Genomic DNA, 22,695 nt, shown 5'->3' on the forward strand with positions numbered 1-22,695 from the left:
ACAGTGTAATTGTAGTTTACTTATACATAACTCATTTTGGACTGATAATCCCATGATTATTTTTTATCATCTTTTTGATATGGCATTGAAGCTATTCAGACCCATCATAAATAAAAGGTACATAGTTTCATATCATTGCTACAATATTTTTCTTTTCTTCCATTTATTGTACTTTATTAAAGTTATTGATCTAACAATTTTTTTTCGAAAGGTGGAATGAACAAGGTCCTGAATTAAAAAATCAACTCATTACATCTTTTGAGGACCAAAGTATGACTGTCCTATGATTCCATTGATGGAGTGGAATGAAATAATAGAAGTTGCAAAAGATATAAGGCTACGTGATAAATGAAATGAACCAAAAAAGGGGAAAAGAAGGTATGTCATGATAGTATTAAGTAGAACGTAATCATGCACTAATTAGTGATCATTGTAAATATATAATCTAACATGTTTCAAACTTTTCATAGACTGTAGGACACATCAAAGGCTAAAGAAGCGAGACTACAAAAGGTTGGTCAACACAAACTTGGCTTTGGTGGCTATATGAAACTTTAGTCTCGACTTGTAAGTAGCAACAATGAAATTTTATATTAAAATTTTTTACATAATATTGTAAAAAAAAAAATTTAATAAAATCATACATGCAATTTTGGAATGTCCAAATGGGAAGAGTATTTTTTTTTGGGGGGGGGGGGGGTGAATTAGAAGTAACCAATTTTTATCCTTTCAAACCCTTATTAACACATATCTGAAAAACAATTTGCATGCATGTAAACATATAAACAAACATGAAATGAAAGCATGCATCAACACATAACACAAAGATTTGGTAACCCAGAAACCCTCCAGGAATAAGAAGGTAAAACTAGGGTGGGGATGACACCCACAAAAATTACTACAGCAATGAGTTCAACCACTTCTGATGGTTTACCATGTTAAAGGTTTGCCCTGTTAAAGGATACAACACACTGTTAAATGTGACCTATTGAAAGGATTTACAAACACTTTACATGAAGTGTCAACCTATTAAATGATTTACGTAAAGGCTATTAAACCCACCTAATACATAGGATTTTCTTGACCTTCTCCAAAGGTTCTCCTGCCTAGTTGTTAAGCTAACCTATCACCATAGGATTTCAACCTCTAATACAATTGTGAAAGAGTATTAGAACATTTGACCTGATTGAATGCAATCTCAAATTGTTGGGTTTAGGTACTAGATCATCTCTTCCTATTCTAATCCTTGCTTGATATGATCTCTGCATGTACTCCTTGTCCCTTGTGCTATTCTGATCAACTTAATATGAAACTGTTGCTCAGTTCCTCTAAGTCTTTTCTCTTCACACTAAAATTTTGCTATAATCTCCCCTTATGCTATTTTCTTTCACACATACAATGGTGCATTTTTTCTCCTTATAAAGAATGTGAAGACTTAGGGTTAGGTATGGATCTATGATCCATATTGAATCTCGAATTCTCCCTCATACTTTGCATTTTTCTTATTGGTTGCATGCCTTCATCATTTTTCTGATTGGTTGCATGCATATTACATAGGGAATGTAAATGATTCATCCTTATCCTTTTTCTCCTTCGAAATTTCTCTAAGTCAGCTCCAAAAATGGTTCACATCTTAGTTTGTGAAAATACAAACTCTTATGTTGATCCTGCATTGCTTGGCACATGAAGTATTACTGATGCTTGGCACATAATGTTTCTAGATTGCTTGACACTAACTATGTTTTCTGGTTTTCTCGGCACCTATTATATCCTGTATTGCTCAGCATATGTTGTTCTGAATTGCTCAACATATGTTGTTTTGAATTGCTCAACATTTGAATGATTATGTTACTCTGTGCATGAACAATTCTTGTATTTCTCAGCACATACTACACTATGATCTGCTTGGCACTAACAATGACTCGACACCTATTGAAATTTTGGCTCGGCATACATAGTGAAAATGGTTAAGTGTGTTGACACTCATTTGTCAATACTATTTATTTGACCAACAATCTCCCCCTTTGACATGAGTGTCAAAAACACTTAACTAAGCATTGGTGACCCTAACCTTATTAAGTACATTCTTTACTTGTTCGGCTTACATGCAAAATTTCAAAAATTTCAAAAATTGTGAGTAGCAATATACCTTATGATTCCCTCTAAGCTGATTATGCCTTTGAAATTGAAATTCTATGCCAATGTGCCTGATCTTCTCTGTCCTTTGACCTGTTTCTACATTTTGAGCCTATATGTTGCATCTGATCTATGTGATGTCCCTATATTCCATGTGATTACCAAAATTTTACATCTCTCCTTTACTCCTGTATTCCTTGTCTCCCCCTTTTTGGCTATTTACAATCATTCTACTTTATTCTCAAAATGAATGAAAGAATGGAGTGAAAGAATGTAATCAAAATGATCAAAAGTTGTCAACATTTAGTAATTACCCATAGTATCTACATATCTCCTCCTTTGCTTATTACTCCCCCTATAATATATCACCCCCTTTTTTTGACACTAATGTCAAAGGATTTTATGGAGTAATACCATGTTTAGCCAAAAATGAGCTGTTAACCTCCTGGAGTATCTTTAGAGTTGCATCCTAGTTGTTTAATGCAATATCCAATGACTTGTGTTAGATTGCAAGCTCTGCTACTAGGTCTACAAGTCCTTCATATGTAGAAATATTGGGATCTTTCTTTAGGACTATCTTTTCATACATTTTCTCCTTGTGGAGTACCTCCATGTGAGGGGTGATGGAGGATTAAATTTGCATTAGCTTGGCTTTTATATTAGCCTCCTCTGTTGTTAATATAGCTAGTTCCCTTTGAGTGTGAAGCATATGAGAAAAATGCTTCTCACTTTGAGCTAGATTGGTTGGGAGTTGCATACTAAAAATCTTTAAATTTCTTTCCAAGCTCAATATCTTCTGGCCAATTTCTTGTGTGAAATTGGAAAAATCCCACAATTTATTGTAAAGGGAGAATATATTCCCAAGTACAACTTTGAATCTATCTAATTTCTTAGCCAGGTCAACTTGTCCCAAAATGATGTCATTTGATATCTTCTGATTGACCTTACCTTGGAATTTCTTCTCTGACCATTCAATTAGTTTGGCATTGGTTTCATGGTCCTCATTTGTCACCTGGTCAACTACATCTGATAGTTGCTCTATAATTGGTCTTGACTCATCTGGAGACTGTACGTTGAAGGCATCCATGAATACATCCTTGATCTCATTTAATGCTTGCCTATATTTGTAATCCTTTCTAAGTGCCTCTTGTCTCTGTCTTCTATCCAATGCACTTTGTATCTCATTCATCTTTTCTTCTGTGAGAGTGTTGGATTCATAATAGGGTATCTTTATTTCTTCATCAAGCTTAGGAATTTCATAATGAAGTTTCCTAGCTACTTTTGTTGAGCTTGAGCTTAGTGTTCTAATTTGCAATGCTACCATTTCAGTGCTCAGCTGCTGAAGAGTTTTTGTAGGGGTACCTGTTTTGGGTAGTTCAACCAAAGTTTGTATTGCAGATTGCTCCTTATCTTTTGTCTCTTCTTTCTCTTCAGTTTGTTTCTCTTCTACTGTCATTTTTGCTAGGGGTGTACCTGTTGATTGTACTGATTTTCCTTTATCATCCCCTATTGCTGCACTCAGCTCCTAAAGTGCTTGTGTGATTGCTTTTGGTGGAGATGGAGGTGGAAGGAGTAGAAGTCTAGTGGATTGTGTGGTCATAGGTGGTTCTTCTGTTTCCACATTGACTTCCTTTGATTTTGCTACTACTTTTTTCAACTCATCAACACTAACCAGTATTGGGCTTGAACATAGTCTAGCTACTTATGTTGATTGGTCAAGGATCTTTGCTAGATCCTCTATAGTTAATGGATTAATGTTTTGACCAAAAGTGTCAATAACATCTTTTTTCTTGATTGTCTCTACACGTGTGATGGTAGAATGAGGAGGGCTAGGAGGTGGCAGTTGTGTTTCTTGCACACTCTATTCTTGTTGCTCATCTATCCCCTTTTCTTCTTCTTTACTCATTTCCTCCTCCTTTTCTTCTTCGTCCTTCTTTTCTTCCTCCATTTTCTTCTCTTCTAGGTTCTTCTCCTCTACTTTCTTCCTTCTTGCTTCTTTGATTTCCTTTGTTTTGGCACTTGCTTCTGTCTTGTATTCTTCATCAAATACATCATCGATTTTATTGTAAATAATCTTCCACACTTTTGTGGATTTGCTCACAACCTCTTCAAAAAAAATTGTAGAATACTAAATGCCCTGTATTTGGGAGTAAATCTATTGTTGTACCTCTTGACTGCATTTGTTATTTGACTTTTAGTCAAATTAGACAACATTCTTGCTAAGGTAGACTCCCTTATTTCCTTCTCATTTTGTAGAAAAAAATGTCATTTATCCTCTACAATCTTATATAATTCCTTTAGCAATGAGCTATCCAATTCAAGAGGTGTATGTTTATATTCTACCATCATACTATAGAAAAATTTCTCTATTTTATTTTGCTCATCCTTTGTGAGCTTATTAAAATTTACATTCTTCAAATCATTCAAGTCACCATTCCTAACCTTAGCACATAATTTGTCAATTAAAGACTTAGGTGGACGACTTACCACTTTAAATTGATTGTTGTCTTCAGATTTTGCCCTTTCTTCATTTGAATCAGGTTGAGCCACAAATTTTCTTCTCTTCTTTGGCTCATTTGTAGTCTTCTTAGTGGATTTCTTCCTCTTTGCTACCTCTTCTTTTGCCTTTTGTGTAGTAGCTCTTGTAATAGCTCTAGTAGTAGGCTTCTTAGGTGCAAGCTTTGCCACTTTCTTTGGCTTGGGCTGAGGAGCAGGTGGTGCTTTTGCCTTTCTTTTGATGACCTTGGTTTGGATGGATGTTTCCTTGGCTTGTTCTTCCTTGGCACTCTCCTCGTCATCTTCACCTAGGCCTTGGGTTAACTGAAGTAGCCCTTGCTCCGACTCATGCTTATCTTTCTCATTGTCATCCTCTTCTTCATCATTACTTATTTCCTCTGCTTCTTTTGCAGTACATGTCTCTCCAATATCTACCCCAAATTTCTTCTTAAGCTTCTTTGCAAGCTTGTCCTTCTTCTTGACTATTGTTGTTGTCTTAAGGTTTGTAACCACCCTTGATTTGACAACATCATATGTCCCAAAGTACTTTGAAATTTTATCAATTTCCTTTGCAAGTAATGTTGTAATAGCTGCTAAAGCCTGATCCACATCAAGTTCATAACCCAATGGTCTAAGCCATCTGACTCTAGGGATGATTTCTTGTATGTAAGTATAGTCAATATCCACTAGAAAGAAAATATCTTTTTCAAGTTGCTCCACTAATGAGACTAGAATTCTCATTCTCTATTTCATGGATTGTTTAAAGTCCTCAAAATAACTAGTCATTTGGGCATCAAAGCTTTCACCCATTTGATCAATGAATCCATTTATTTGGTCAACAATAGTCTTATTTGGATCCCATCTCACCTTGCCTACTGAAGGGAATTCTTTCATAATATAGAAAAATATGCAAATCAAAACTGAGCCAAATTTGCATTGATCCCCCTTTGATTTCCTTATGGATCTCAAGTTTTCATTGATTTGTTGCATCATCAACTCTGCAAGATCATAAGTATGATCCTTTTTCACTAGCTTGTAGGCAACATCTACTGCTATGCAGGGTACACTGTTCAACCTGGTGGATTGGTAAAATTTGTGAGATATAATCCTTATAGAAAAATCTAGGAGGGGTTCTTTGATGGTGCCAATTGTCATACCCCTGTTGTTCCACTTGGCACAAATGTTTTTCTCAATTACCTCCCTCTTATCACTCCTTACGGTCTTGGGTCGATCTAGGGTTGGAATACCAGTAACCCTATGTATAATTTTCTTTGTAAACTTTACTAGCCATGTTTCTAACCAAAAAGCTCCATCATGGATTCTACTCAACACAATGCGTATCCATTCTGTTTTGAAGACAATAGGGAAAATTAGGGCTTTGGTCGGACCCTTCTTCTCAACTATGGAGAATTCATTTTTAAATTTCCCATTTTTACAAAGTTTATCAAATGCATTAAAAATCTCCAAATCTCCTATTGCTCCTATCGTACAATTGTAGCATTTGTGTACATCTTGAACCATTACTACTTTATCAGAAATCACGGATAGGGCACTAGCAGGATCATTTTTGTAGGCAACCTCTAGGATTGGCTTGAACTCAGGTTGTTTAACTTCCTTGCTAAATAATTGAATTTCCAAACCTTCCTTTCCCTTTGCAGACTTAGAACCATATGTCATTTCTAACCAAACTAGCGTTTACAATTTAAACAAACTTTTCAAACTACGTAACTCAGCACTTCAATGAAATACCTGGTAAATCGATGAAATAGAGTTGAGTTGTTGTTGAATCACTGCAAATCACCTTTTGACCATTGGGAAATTGCTCAATCGCTCTGCTCGTCTTTGCTCTTTGTTCGAATGATTAAAAAAATGAATGATTTTCACTTTTATTAGGCTTGAAACCTAGCATTTATTGCATTCATGCTTACAGTTGTCACTCAGCTTCCAAAGAATTTTCCAACTCAGCATCTACTAATCTTGTTAATTGCTCAATAGCTACTAGACTGTTCAACTCAGCATGTACTGGAGTTTTACTTGGCAACCAAAGGTAACTTGGCATCATCTTCCAACTTTTATCCTGACATCTTAACTTATGCAAATTTCTTCTTTGTAGTGCTCCTATGTTCTTTTGGGCTGATGTATGATACATCTTTATATGTATCAGCCCCATGTGCCTTTCTAGTGCTTAATTTGATGAGTCGTGATCACTTGACCTCTTGGGTGAAGTGATCTCTCCATTTGATGTGTTGCATTCACCTTTCTTCTACCATGTCTTCTTTATATCTTCCTTGATGTGTTCCACATCAACTTTTTCTTTGCCCTTGTTAACTTCAGTCTTGGGTGCCTTGACCTTTGTTGGACAGTTCCTGTTGACATGTCCAGTCTTCAAGCAACTAAAACAATTAGTTTGATTCAACCATCTACTATAGTTCCCCTTGAAGTGTGTTCTTATGCAATTATGAGGTACATGACCATATTCCTAATAGTAGTGACAACTTTTCCTTGTATTGTAGTCCCAATTGTAGTCATGTGCATGATTCCTCTTGCAGGCTAATTGGGTGTCCACATAGGCTTTGATCTGCATTCAAATGCTCTATGTCCATATTTTTTGCAGTTGTAGTAGTGACCTTCAAATCTTGGTGTCCTCATGGTCTTGGTTCTGCAGTCTTGCGTTAAATGTCCTTGATTTTTGCACTTGTGACAAAAATTTGCATTTGTAGGCTTATCATGTTGACAATTATTCTTGCTTCTACACACATTAGAGGTATGTCCCTTTTTACCACATAAATGACAATTAGGTTTAGTGTTCTTACCTTTTTTGCTTCTTTCTTTTGCAGCCTTGGATGATTCTCCTTGTTTGGTGTTGATGTAACCAAGTCTTGTAGTGTCATTACTAGCCCTTGGTGATTTCAGCAATTGCTCAAAGTACTTGATGGCTTCATTGGGTTTGTTGTAACTTTCTATTATTTCCTTTTCTCTCTTCAATTCATTCTACAATTTTTCATTCTATATCTTCAAGGTGGAGATCTCAATATCCTTTATGTTTAGCTCATGATGAGCATTCATCATCTGGCTTAAGGTGTCTAACTGCATGTTTGAAATCTTTTCAAATTCCGTTGTCTTCTCTTCCAGCCTATTGATGAGATTTCTCTTGTCGTCTTCTACTATGGCCTTGTCTTCAACAGCTCTTTTCTTTTGTTCAGTCACTTCACAAAGCATTATGGCTTGTGATTCTTGTTCAAGCTTGAGTAATATGATTTCTTCAGCGTGTGCTCTATTTTTCTCCATTAATTATGCTATTGTTGCATCAAATTCCTTGGAGTCTCCATTGGAAAACACTTGTGAGGTGTCAATCTCCTTGTAGTGTATGCCATTTTTAGCTATGGCTATCTCCTTTCTTCTTTTCAAAGATTTTCTTAGTTCCTCTTTGGCTTCCTCTACTTTGTGTAGAGTTAGTTGAACATCAATCACCTGATTGCCAATGATCTTCCCAAGTTTGAAAACTTCCATCTTCTAACCTCTTTCTCCAAGTTGTTAGGCTTCTCCTTGTGAGAACCAGAGCTTTGATACCAATTGTTGGAATGTCCAAATGGGAAGAGTACTTCTAAGGGGGAGAGTGGGGTCGAGGTGGTGAATCAGAAATTATCCTTTCAAACCCTTATTAACACATATCTGAAAAACAATTTGCATGCACATAAACATATAAACAAACATGAAATGAAAGCATGCATCAACACATAACACAAAGATTTGGTAACCTAGAAACCCTCCAAGAATAAGAAGATAAAATTGGGGTGGGGATGACACCCACAAAAATTACTACAACAATGAGTTAAACCACTTCTGATGGTTTGCCTTGTTAAAGACTACAACACACTGTTAAATGTGACCTGTTGAAAGGATTTACAAACACTTCACATGAAGTGTCACCCTGTTAAAGGATTTACATAAAGGCTGTTAAACCCACCTAATATATAAGATTTTCTTGACCTTCTCCAAAGGTTCTCCTACCTAGCTGTTAAGCTAACTTATCAGCATAGGATTTCAACCACTAATACAATTGTGAAAGAGTATTATAACATTTGACCTGATTGAATGCAATCTCAAGTTGTTGGGTTCAAGTACTAGATCTGCTCTTCCTATTTTGATCCTTGCTTTATCTGATCTATGTATGTACTCCTTATCCATTGTGTTGTTCTGATCAACTTAATATGAAACTGTTGCTCAGTTCCTCTAAGTCTTTTCTCTTCACACTAAAATTTTGCTATAATCTCCCCTTATGTTTCTTTCTTCCACACATACAATGGTGCATTTTTTCTCCTTATAAAGAATGCAAAGACTTAGGGTTAGGTATGGATCTATGATCCATATTGAATCTCAAATGCCCACTCATACTTTGCATTTTTCTTATTGGTTGTATGCCTTCACCATTTTTTCGATTGGTTGCATGCATATTGCATAGGGAATATAAATGATTCATCCTTATCCATTTTCTCCTTCAAAATTTCTCTAAGTCGGCTCCAAAAATGGTTCACATCTTAGTTTGTGCAAATACAAACTCTTATGTTGATCCTGGATTGCTCGGTACATGAAGTATTACTGATGCTCAGCACATACTATTTCTAGATTCCTCGGCATTAACTACGTTTTCTGGTTTGCTCGGCATATGTTGTTCTGAATTGCTCGGCATCTAAATGATTTTGTTACTCGGCACATGAACAATTCCTATATTGCTTGGCACATACTACACTACGATTTTCTCAGCACTAACTATGACTCGGCAGCTATTGAAATTCAGGCTCAGCATACATTGTGTACTCGGTATACATGGTGAAAATGGTTTAAGTGTGTTGACACTCATTTGTCAATAATATTTATTTTACCAACATGAAAAATTGACGATATTAAGCAAAAAATATAGGGCACATAATTCAATGTAGAGCCCACGAATGAAGATAAAAAAATTCCTTAAGGAAGGCTATAAAGTCTTGGTTGCATGCCTACGCCAAGAATTTGAAAATCATACCCAAGAATCTGGTGCACCAAATGAGACATAGATAAATTGGTCAAATGATAAGTAAATCAAATTGAATATTTGAGAAATTTCTTTTTTGATGTTAGTTTCCAACATAAATTGACTACATAACATTTCACTACATCCTTTATATCCTATCACAGAACATGTGCATGATGAAGGCCATGATGTGCATCATAGTGGTCGAGGTATTAATTTGTTATTGGAAATTATTTATGTAATTATGAATACAATTTAACATCTTCAATTTCAATTTGACATGTAACCTTATTTAACTATTTTAGATCATGTTAAATATCATGGTGAAGGAGTGGAGCATGTTCCAAGTGTTCAACGTATTGAGTTGGCGGTGGATCAAAATGTTATTATACATGATGTGGCATTGTTAGCTAAGAAAAATGCATGTTATGCTCTATTGGTTAATTAAATACTTGTAACAATTTAAAAAAGAAAGAGTATGTCAATTTAACCCATTTACTTGTTATTGCAACAGAGCCCCCTTTAGTGCAACAACCTCCTGCTCCTCAAAATAGGAAGAGGCATCATAGTTTGACATTACACGTGCCACAAGAGGAGGAGAACGAGGAAGATATTGATGCTCTTATTAGTCTTTACCTTAAGAAAGATGAGAGAAACAAAAAGAAGAAATGATTTTTTTTAAGTGCTCTTTGATAAACCTTGTTTGATAAACTTTGTTGGATAATGAAAGAACGTTGTTTTAGGTAATTATCTATGAATGAAGTATGTAATTATATGATAATGGAGAATTCAAATTGATATTAGGGGGAGGGGGGATGAGGCCAGATGAGCGAGCTTCCACCTTCGCGTGGTTGGCCTTGTTAAGTGGAGAATATTAAAGTATTCTTGAAACCAAGTGAAGCTCAAACTAGCATACCTTCATTAATTTATCAATTTCATTTAATAGCTTTACCACTTGCCTCATTTTGGGTCTTGCATTTGGATCTAGGGCTAACACTGAAACAACAATTTTGAATGCAAGATGTGGTTGTTGGCAGTTATCAAATGGCAATAACGATGAATAGATCAGTATGAATATTACTTTGTTCATTTATTTTGATTAAGGTTTCACTTTATTTATAGTTTGTGCAAATACAAGATCCACATTAAAAAGTACAAATATAGTATTGTTCAACCACTACATTAAATTTTGATGAGCAGATCAGTATAAATTTTACTTTTTTTGAGTGTTTCATTTTATTTATAGTTGGTGAGTCTTCTTGAGTCCAAGTTGTAGTAATGTGCTTCTTAGACATATAAGAAACATAATAATATGAATTTTGATTGTAAAATTCCTTAATATTAATGATTTTGCATTAAATTGTAATGATGTTTGTATTCTTAACACTACTAAATATTTTTATGTTCATTTGATGTCTATTGAGTGGACTTTTAACATAATCAATGTTGTTTCTTTTCTGTGCAAGTCATGCAACTTTGCCCTTGATATATAGTTCTACCACTTAATTTGAAGGATGAAACCATATATTGGAAAGAAATTGTTTCTAGATTTAGACTTTCTATTTATTTCATTTTCCAATAGTCATTGATTTATTGACTTGCCTTGTTTTATTTTAACTTTTTGAAACTTTATAGTCATTTAATTTTCTGAATGAGGGAACACAATTTCATTGTTACTTGCATGATCTATAAAACTCATTGTAATTTAATTGTTTCTTATTTTTTTCCATTTTTTGTTTTGACAATATTGAAAAATATAATACAACATTGAAGCATGTGAGATATTTCATTTGTCAAATAAGCCTCTAGTAGGCTTTGGAATCAGTACATAAAAGCTTGCTCAATTAGTTAGAGATAAAAACTTTGAAAGTATGCAGGAGATATGAGGGGTAAGAAAGTAAAATGATCTACCCATGGCAATATTGTTCTTTATGTTTGTCAAAGAAATTGTTGTTAGGGTAGCTATGATTGTAATAGACATAACTAGTAAAAGGTAAAGGAGGTAGAAAAGCTCTTAGACACTGATGTTGAGAAGGGTATTAAAGAAAACCATGAAGAGTTGCTACGCCATAGAAATGTGTATGGGGAGAATACATATCACCGAAAGGTTGTATGCAATTTCTTCATAATATTTACTTTCCTTTTCTCTAAATAACATTTACTCTTATTTTGAATTATTTTTTACATAATTGACATTATGGTTATTGATATGTTATTTTCCTTTGCTCTTAATAACATTTACTCTTACTATGAATTGGTTTTTGCATAATTGATATTATGGTTATTGATAGACTAATTTCTCTAGTGTTTAGGTTTTTCTATGGGAAGCTTGTCAGGACACAACATTAATAATCTTTATGATCTGTGTGGCTTTGTCACTTGGGTTTCAAATAAAAACTGAAGTAAGCCATAGAATTTTTTCAACTTTTTCATTTCTCCTAATAGTATGGCTAAATATCCTTCTCTTTCATAATATTGAAGTTAACAACAAATTTTCACTTTGCAACATGAAGGTCATCAAGGAAGGGTGGTATGATGGTGGGAGTATAGCTTTTGTTATTATTCTTGTATTTTTTTCCACAAGTAAGATTTCATTCTACATATTGTAGTTTTTTCTTTTGCCAGAAATATTTGGAATGCTCTATGTTCTTTTGTGTGCTTGCTACTTTTCATATGTAGAAAATCTTTCTCAGAAAATCAAAATCTTGTGAATTGATTTAGAAGTCAAAATCAAGGTCTTGAATTTTATATAGGGTGTAGACCAATTTTTGTTACCTAAAGATATATTTCTGCTTTAACAGAGTTTTCTTTTCTAACATTATCTCCAATTACTTTATGTTATGTGGAAAACCATTTTTAAGAACTAGTAATCACATGAGAATTTCTTTTTTTGAGCATTGTGTTGTATTTTACAGACTATTATGTGTCTTGTCTTTTTTGTTTGCAACAATTAGTGACTACCGACAGTCTCTATAGTTCCAAAATCTAAATGAAGAAAAAAGGAACATTCAACTACAGGTATATATCTTGTTGTTATTTTCCTCAATCTTGCATTTTACCAATAGACAAGTTTTTTTTCTCTCTTTTTCTTCTACTGTCAGTTGCTTTTATTTGATAGTATTTTGCATTACATGTTCAAGTTATCCAAGGGGGGAGAAGATTTAAAGTTTTCATTTTTTATCTTCTTGTTGGTGATGTTCTACCTTTAAATATTGGTGATCAGGTATATATGTAAACTACCTAACATTATTATCCTATACATTCTTTTATTAGAAATAGAACAATCTTTTGAATTCTATAATTAAATAAATATTTTTTAGTTATTAAGAAATAGAAATTAGTAACTCTATTTGTCTAAAAAAAACAATGTCAAATCTAGTTTTTTTTAGTGTAATATGAAATTATACAATCTTGTAAAATTGAGGCTACAAAATTGAATTTATATATTAAAACAAAAATAATTTGGCCCTAATTATGCATTCTACAAACACAGTAAATATAAGAAAAACATTGAAGAAGACAATGGAAACTACTCAAAAAATCTACATTTAATTATCTAACATAATTAGAAAAGAGCTATTTTTGACTGAAATTTGATTGTTTTTGGAGTTATTCAACCATGGATATTAAAGCTCATTTTCTATGTTTTCATGTCCATGTGTATTCCTTGCCCAAATAAAATATAAAATATTAAATTCATTCAATAGAATGCAAAAAGAAATCATTTGAGAGGACTTTGGTAGAAATACAAAAATCTTTAACAATATTTTACACAAATTTATTTCGAAGGTTTCCAGCCTAAACTAGGATGCTTCGATGTCATTATGGAGTAGCAGCTATGGTCAATAATCATAGAAGATAATAATATGGAGTAAAGAAGTTGCAAATTTTTTAAGAAGGCAAATCTTGTAGAAGAAATAACTAAAACCAAATCTTTTCATCTAACTTCACCATCTTCTTGATCATGTCAAATAAAGGCTTGCTTAAATGATTTCTTGTATAGAAATTTGCATTTCTAATCTCAAACAATATATATCATTGATTCCCAACACATCTACATAAGAAAACAAAGTGCAAATTGCAATTAAAAATCATCTTAGTAGGCATGCATACAAAAATAATAGTGATAATGTAAACAGTTATCATGCAAGATTAAGGAAAGATTTGGCATTAAATATTCTTTCCACTTTACACTATCTTTGATTTCTATATATATTCAGAATGGTGCCGACTCAACATAATATCCAACTTGGATCCTGAAGAGTCTTATCAACCTAATATCGAACATCCTCCTAATAAATTTGTAGGTGAAAGGTGGGGATAACAGAAGGAGACACAAAAAATAATCCTTTCAGTGTCCTGCAAGAGATAATTTCTGCTTTCCTACTAAGGCGAGTTAAATATCAAATAACATCACAGTCTTCCTTTGATTTAATATAAAAAATAGATAGATTACATATTAAATATGTGAATTTATTTAGGAACTTGAACTAAAAGTGTCAACGAGAAAGAATAAAAGGAGCAGGAGGATAAATGAAGAGTTCTAACTTGTCAATGCCCTATAGTTATTGAACCACTCCTTTGCTGCATAAACAAATTAGATCCTACCAAACTAGATTAATAATTACCAGATCTAATAGAGGGTTAGAACTGTCAGTTTAAACTTCTAATCTATTGGGCATATCTCAAATATCAAACATATCATAGCATAAAGGAGACAAAAAAAATCCATCACGGCCCTCAAATAGAAACCAATAGTATCTTGATGTCTATCTATTAATGCTAAAATCTTGAAAATGAGTTTAAACGAGTTGTAAAAATAAAAACATACTACCTTCTCCCTAAGAAAAAATGGGAGGACAAGGTAGCCAAGGAAAGATAAGAAACTAAAAATAAAGATTAGCCAAACAAAGTCCTATACAGAGATCTAATACTACTTATGCTACTCTGAATCATCATTGAAATCATCTTTGAGTTCCAGCACTACTTCCTCCATTCCTTCATCTTCCAATACCCTATCCTCTATAATGTAATATTCTACCTAGTTGAAATTTGTTGGATCAAACACTCCATGATAATGTGCCAAGAAACTTAAATTTCTCACAAAGATGGGCCTTGTTTCCCAAAAACGTTCCTTATCTTCTATGAAAATGATTGAATATGTTGGAACTTCTTCCCCCTAACATATAGCATTCTATAGTTGGCAATTGATGGAATTTTTAGGTCACCCCTGATGTTCCATAATGCTTCTTCCAAACCAAGATAAATGTTAGGATGGAAAATTTTAGAGAAGAGCTCTACTATCATATCATTGTCACCATAAACGTGATGGGCTATGGCTGCAAACATTGCCACTATATCACAATTGGATATCCACCTATTTGGGCATTTGATATATTGATCTCCTAACACCTCATCACTACCCTGATAAGAACCTTGTTGCTTTTATTCAACATCAGTCTTATTCTCTCTACCTTGATAGGTTCATCAAAGGCCATGAGAATAGAGTTTCCATAGAGTTTAATTGGTGTGTCCATTACAAGAAAATTACAAAGAGAATACCCACTAAGACCCAGAAGTGAGGGGAAAACTACCTTGAATAATGATATAAAGTTGTCAAACTGAATACCATAGGATCACAAGTAAATTGCCAACCTATAAAGATTCAAAAAGGCAAAAAGGTTCTACACCGACAAGAAGTCCAAGGTACAGGACTATGAAATAAGTGGCAGTGATAAGATAGGCGAAAATGGCAAACGAGACTTAGATAATCATTTTAGTCAGAGACAAAATCTAAACATTCTCTCATAGCCTACAGATCATTTATATAAAGGTAATCAATGAGGGAAACTTTCTCATAGGGCCATAATTAGGCCAAAATGATTGCTAATCCTGATAAATGGATATGAATTCTGATAATTAGGAGATAGACCAGGAACTTGAGACAAATAATTTCCACCAACGTTTTTTTTAAACAAATCATCTTGGTTGAAATTTTGACCCATCTTGGTAGACATTTCCACCAAATTTTGGTCAACATTTCCACAAATGCATTGGTCGTGGGTTTGGCATACTAGTCAATCAAGAACTAGCATTGGTTGAACTTTCAACCACACTTTGGTGGAAATTTTGACCAATTCATCGGTCGTGGGTTTAGCATGCTAGTCAATCAAGGGCTAGCATTGGTTGAACTTTTGAACAATATTTGGTGGACATTTAAACCAAGATTGGTCAAAATGTCGACCGATGGTCCTCACAATAATAGATGTCATTTTCAACCATATGCTTGGTTGAACTTCCAACACATACAAGTGTTGGTCGAAATGTTGATGATAAAAATTGCGACACATCAATTGGTCAAAAATTTGACCAATATGGGTTGAAAATTTGACCAATTTTTATCGAAAAATGAGTCAAAATGTACTACTCAAAGAATGTGTGAAACATGGCAAGGGTTGTATATTTATATTATAGAAATCATGCTCAAACACATGAGGGATACATTGAAGGATCTTGATATTTTAAAAGTGATTGTGGGGAATCTATACATATCAATGAAATTGCATACCAAGATATATGTGTTATAGCATTTTTTTAACTAACTATTGTTGTCAAAATTTCAACTCTCACTGGACATTTTTGACATACTTCTCATCGAAAATGAACTTGGATGACTCCACCCTCAATGAAAGTTTTGATGAGGACCTCGTCAAAGACATAGCATCCTCGTTGAAAATGAACTTGGTTAACTCTACCTACGACAAAAGTTTCAATGAGGACCTTGTTGGAAACATAGCATCTTCGTCAAACTATGATGTGGACACCGTAAAAAATTAACTCTTTCAACACCACATTATACAAACATTTTGAGGCTTAGGTTAGTCATCAAAAAATTGATGAAAATATGTTGATAGGGATGTTGGTCAAAAAATTGACAAAAGTTGTGTAAAAAATTCGACTAGTAGGCATTAAAAAATTAATACATTTTAGTAGTGAGGTTTGATGAGCAGGTTAAAGGAGTTCTTGAGTGACAACCAATTAGCTAATGATTGGTAAATGGTGACATAGTTGCAATGACTTTAGATGAGTCAATAGTTATTTAGTAACATGGATGAACATCTATAGGTGATGATTTGACATTATATTGATTGAGAACAATGTATGAAGAAGATTCTAGAGGAAGCAAGTGGTTGGCCAATATATGTTTGACCTCTAGCACATAATTATATGAATTATTTGGTGTGATTGTATAAAAGTATTGTAGAGCATAAGATATTATTTTATGGTAGTTGGATCTAAGTGGGATATTTGAATTTCATAATAGTGTTATATTTAGGGTTTGGTTAAGTCGGTAAAAAAAACTAGTATAAATATTTTAAAGAAGAGCATGTTTGTGTTGTTGGTTATGGTTGAGTAAATTTGATGAAAAAGTGCAAGGTGCAATGTAGCTAGGGAAAAGTGAAGTGTATTGAGAAGTGAGTTTGAGCTTAAGTGGATCTGGTCAAGAACGGGTAGTGTTGTTACACAGATCGTTCTTTTTGTTTTTTCCTAACAGTTACAATAGTTGAAATACCTTAACCAAGTGGATCATTACAAGCCCTTGTTGTAAATCATTTAACAAGGTGAACACATTAGCTAGTGTTTAAAGTCATTTAACAAGGCTAATCCTAACAAGGTAAATCTCCTAATAGGGCTAGAGGTAAATTCCCTAATAGGGTGGCACCTAATAGTGTCTTAGGAAATTTGCCTCTAGCCCTATTAGGGAATTTACCTCAAAATTCCCTTCCTCAACCACGTCAAGAATTTCAAGTAAAAACATAAAATCATGCCATACACATCCAAGTATGAGGTAAGTAATCCATAATCATAATAATAAACATAAAGCATCAACATTGTCATATGCAAATAAGTAATGTAAAGGTAATCATAAAAACATAACCATGCACACATGATATCTCATACTATCCACTAGCTAATGATATAAATCAAATCACAATATAATGACATAGATCAATAACCTCTAATGTCACTAAAATAACCAACACACACATTAAAGTGGCCCAAAAGATTTTTTCACTATGAACTGAAAAGAAAAGTGTGGGGTAGGCACTACAATAGGGATCTTGTTGGTCATTCTATTGTTATTATCATGGTGGCTATTGTTGTCTTTGGGTTGTCTCTAGCACTAGATCAATTGGTGTTATGTGGTGTGTTGGCCCATTCATAGGTGTTGGGATCTCCATGTTGGACTTGTTGGCTTGGCAAGACATGGTTGCTAAGGTATATGAAGGTTGGGTTTTGATAAAAGGTAAACACTCCAAGAGGTCTTCACCTTCTTTTGATATGAACATCTACTCTCATAAGAAAGAAGCCAAAGAGAAATCTTAATGTGTCCTTCTTTTGTAGTGTTTGTTCTAGGTTGACAGATCTTTTTATCAAAACCCTTAGGGGAAATATAAGCTTTGTTTGACTTTTTTTCTAGACTATTGGTTGTTGATTTTTTGGGCATCTGGTACTTTTTTGCCCATCTTGTCTAGGTTGTTGTTCGTTTGTTTGTTCTAGGCTACTAGAGTGTAAATGTTTTATCTGTGGAAATTATTCGTCTTTGTGGGGTTCTTTCCCCCCTTCAAAAAATGCTTTTACATTAATCAAAAACTTTAAAATAATCATTGATTAACAATTCAACAGTGTTGTTTTAATTTTTCCTTTATTATAACCATTGATTGTTAGAGGTAAAACTAAAATTTAAAATTCACTGGTTAGTGTTAATAACCACTGAAGCATTGATTAGTGATTATGATTAATTTAAAATTAATAATTAATCAATTATTCAATGGTTGATTTAGAAATTAATCAACATATTGTTTCTAGCATGAAATTTACTAGAAATCTAAACTAAACTAAAAACCACATTTTTAGATTTCAGATTTTATTGAATTTCATAGTTTTAAAGGAAAAATTATATACAATTTAAAGCACGAAAGGTTTGATTTTTTTTTTTAAAATCTTATATTGCATATTTTTTAATTTTCAGATTGCATTATATAGTACTCATTAAACATAAGCAACAACAACAGTGATGTGGTGATGAAGAATGACAGAAAGAAGTTACAATTGGGGGTGGCAGTAGAAGTATTGGGGGTGAATCAAAACATGAACCAAACAAATTTGAAATCCTTTCAACTGTCTTAAAAGAGTTTGTATGAGGCCTTTTTAACCCTACGAAAACCTCTACTTTATCGTGTTCATCCAACAAATGTAAAAACAAAAAAATTGAGTTAAAGTAGGGTGTATCAATGTCATGTATGTGAAGGTGAAATTAGAGGGAGCCACACAAGAGCACAATCTCATTTCTTGGGTGTTACAAGAAAATGAGTCAAATATAGTGAAAATCTAAAGGAGGATACAAAATTTAAGTGGTATACATTACACATGGAGGTTGAATGCAAATCTAAAGGTCTTCCCTTAGTTATCCCTCTGTCCTCAAAGCCATCTACTTGTGATGCTCACCCTATGTCATTCATAGCATGGAAGCCAAAAAAATAAAAATGGAAAGAGTAAGGCTGGTGATACTAGGTAGATAGGATAAATTACAATTTTTTCAATGCATAAGCACGAGAATTGAGAAAGAGTTCCATTGCAAATTTATTATTTCCCATTTCATGTGGCTCATTCTCGTTTCTTCAAGAAAATGATCCAATTCATTGCTAATATTAGTATCACTTGTGTACCCTCTAGAGATCATAAACTACACACTACCCTCCTTGACAAAGCATACTTGAAGGTGAGTTTGGTGATGAAGTATATGAAGCATACTTGGATGAAGAGTGGGCGTCCTATTGTGATGAATGGGTGGACCGATATTAGTCATTTTCCTCTCATCAACATCATGGTTGCATTAGCAACTAGCTCTTATTTTCTTATTGTTCATTGTTCTAGGAAATGCAAGGACGTAGATTTTCAATGTAGCATTCTGAGAGAGGCCATAGAAGATGTTGGGCTCTAAAATATGACTCGGGCAATCATGGATTCAATAATGTGTGTGCATTGGCTAATGACCATGGAGGATACTTACAAGAACACTTCTTGAACTCCATGTTGTGTTCACACATTAAAAAATGCATTGAAGGATATGAAGAAATTGTTTTGGTTAGAGGAAGTAGTGACACAAAGTACACGTATTCAAATTTTCATTTGCAACCACTACACCTCACATGCTCTTTTTAAGACATTTTCAAAGGAATTTATCAAACCCATAGAGACAACATATGCCATTTACTACACTCTATTAGAGAATAGGGTTGAGATGCATGATAATTTATCAATTATGGTAGTAAATTCAGAGGATAGTAGATTAATTAATGCAAACATACCTCTTTTTTAACTCTCATATTTTATTAAAAATCAGAAATTTATTCCAATTTTCAGATCTTTAAAAATAATTAATTGAAAAATCTGATTTTCAATAATTTTAATTAAACAATCATATTTTGACATTTTGTTCTCATTCTTATTGCAGATATGCTTCCTCCAACATCTCTCTTGTTGTAGGTGTCATTAAATATGTTGATACATACTCTCTTAACAATGGAGAGATATACGAGACTACAAACAACATGATTCAAAAGATTGCTTAGATGATTTTAGCCTAGGACAAACAATTGGCATCCTATTAGTACATTAAACCAATTTTTTTTGCAGAGGTGGAACACTATAATTACTCCACTTCATATGGTAGCATATGTGCTAAATCCTAAATGGTATAAACCTAGGTAGAAAATGTGTGTTCCTAGTGAAGCTGATGAGGTGAGATGTGCAATTATGAAGGCCCTTCAAAAGATGTCTTTGGCTCTAAGTTCTTGTACACTTCATGAGTAATGGGTTCCCTTCACAAACCTTGATGGTCCAAACTTTAGCACACTAGAGGCAAAGATTCGATAAAGCAATAATGGAAAAGAAAAGCCATGTTTGATGGTGGCAACATAGATGCACTGCAATTGAGGACACTTGCAATTTATCTCCTCACAAGGTACTAGTCCCTCTATAATTGAGAGGAATTGGTCCACATATATCTTTATCCACTTTGCGAAGAGGAATAGGCTTACCTCTTAATGAGTGGAGAAGTTGTTGGTTGTGCATAATGCTATGTGAAATACACTTGTAGGACTCTAAAGCATCGGCAAACTCCAACTTTATGGTGGGCTATTGATCCTGAAGGTACCACCCATGTTGATGAGGACAATACACCATCAAGATTGCTTAGCATTCTATTGAATGATGCAACCTTTGAAGCGTAGCCTAAATATGATAGTGACACTAATAGGATCAAAGTTAGGGGCAATTTTCATACCATGTATTTTCATTATGACTATATAGTTTAATACTCCGAGTCTTCTTATATTATACGATACATTAATGCAATGATAATTGAGTCTTGATATATGATGTGCGACTTCAAGTCTTTAACTTTTCATTTTGTTGAAAAGAATTATATCTATGAATGTATGATTTTGAACTCTCATTTGATGTTATCCTATGTTCTTGTCCTTTGATGATTCAATGAATGCAATGATCATTGACTCGATGGTTAATAAACATTAATAACTGGCATTAATAAACATTATCATGTTGCTATAATTAATGTTACAATGTTACGCAATTATAAAATTCAAGAACATATTGAAATTTCATATACATACATAGATACATATGTATGTATGTACACACACACACACACGTGTATATACATACATGTATATATGTGTTTGTGTGTGTGTGTATGTAGAGTATCCTTTGCTTGGAAAAAAAATCTCAAAAACCTATTTCCATGTCGACCCATTCATCATCCCAGAAATTCAAAGCAACATTGATCGACAATTATATAGAAAAAATAAAGTTGTGCATTTAAAAATTAAAAAAATCAAAACTGTTAGCAATTCTTACAAGCTTAAAATCCATTCTAAACTATCCAAAATTAGATACAACTTAAGAAATATTTTGATACAATTTATGCAACATGACTAATTTTTTGCAAAAAAAAAAAGTGAGCCTAAACAAATAACTCGTAGTTTGGGATATCAAGGATATATTGATTCACAACACCAACAGGAAGGGCAACCATAGTTGAAAATATCATTGAGATGTCACAGATAAGTCAACATATTGCAATAAGTTTCAAACGTCGATAAAACCTATATAGTTATCTCAGATTGTACATGCAAACAAGTTTGGAAAACAAATGAAAATAAATATGGTACGTATCGGCGATATATCTCTAAGTTGTTGGGATAAGTTGCTAAAATATCATTTACACCTGCTATGAGATAATAGCTACCCAACAAAAAGGTGGGGGGGAATAATTTGCAAGAGTAGATTTAGAGAGGAGAGAAAGGGTTGGGAGGAGAAAGGTCATCATTTGTGGTGTTCTTGATCAATTTCTTGTGAAATTCAAGCAAATTCGAAGAGATTTTTCAAGTGAATTCGGATTCACAAGTAGGTTTTCAAAATTATTTTTCTTTTGCTTTAAAATCATTATGTCTTGTTTAGTTGTATCTAAGTTTATACAAACTCTTCAATACCATTTGTAATATGCTCTAACTCATTATAGAACATAACAAATGAGATCTAACGCCATTTTTAGCATTTTTTATAAAAAAATCCTTCATTTTTTTTTCAAGTTCCAACTATGTTTAAACTTATGTAATGTTTTAAATTTATTTAGATTGTTTCTAAATTTGTCCCTTCAATTTTAATGTGTAGGTTGATTCTACATCAGATTGGCAAATAGGGATACCTCTATAGTTGGGTCAATTGTAGGGTCTGCTAGTGCTCCAATAAACGCATGACCATCAAGATAGGAAGGAATGTTCCCTAAAGGGGCAAAGATAAGGCATGGACACACGCTTTTGAAGAACCTAAATATAATACTATGATATACATAAAATGTGAAAAACTAAATAGAGGACACAAAGGTTTGTGACAATACCACATATGAAATAAGGAGATAGATGAATGTCTTGCTTGTTTCCCAAGAAGAGAAAAGGTTACAA

Source organism: Cupressus sempervirens, chromosome 4 (genome assembly GCF_028749045.1).
Source record: "Cupressus sempervirens isolate cs-2001-9-10 chromosome 4, ASM2874904v1, whole genome shotgun sequence".
NCBI classification, from domain to species: domain Eukaryota; kingdom Viridiplantae; phylum Streptophyta; class Pinopsida; order Cupressales; family Cupressaceae; genus Cupressus; species Cupressus sempervirens.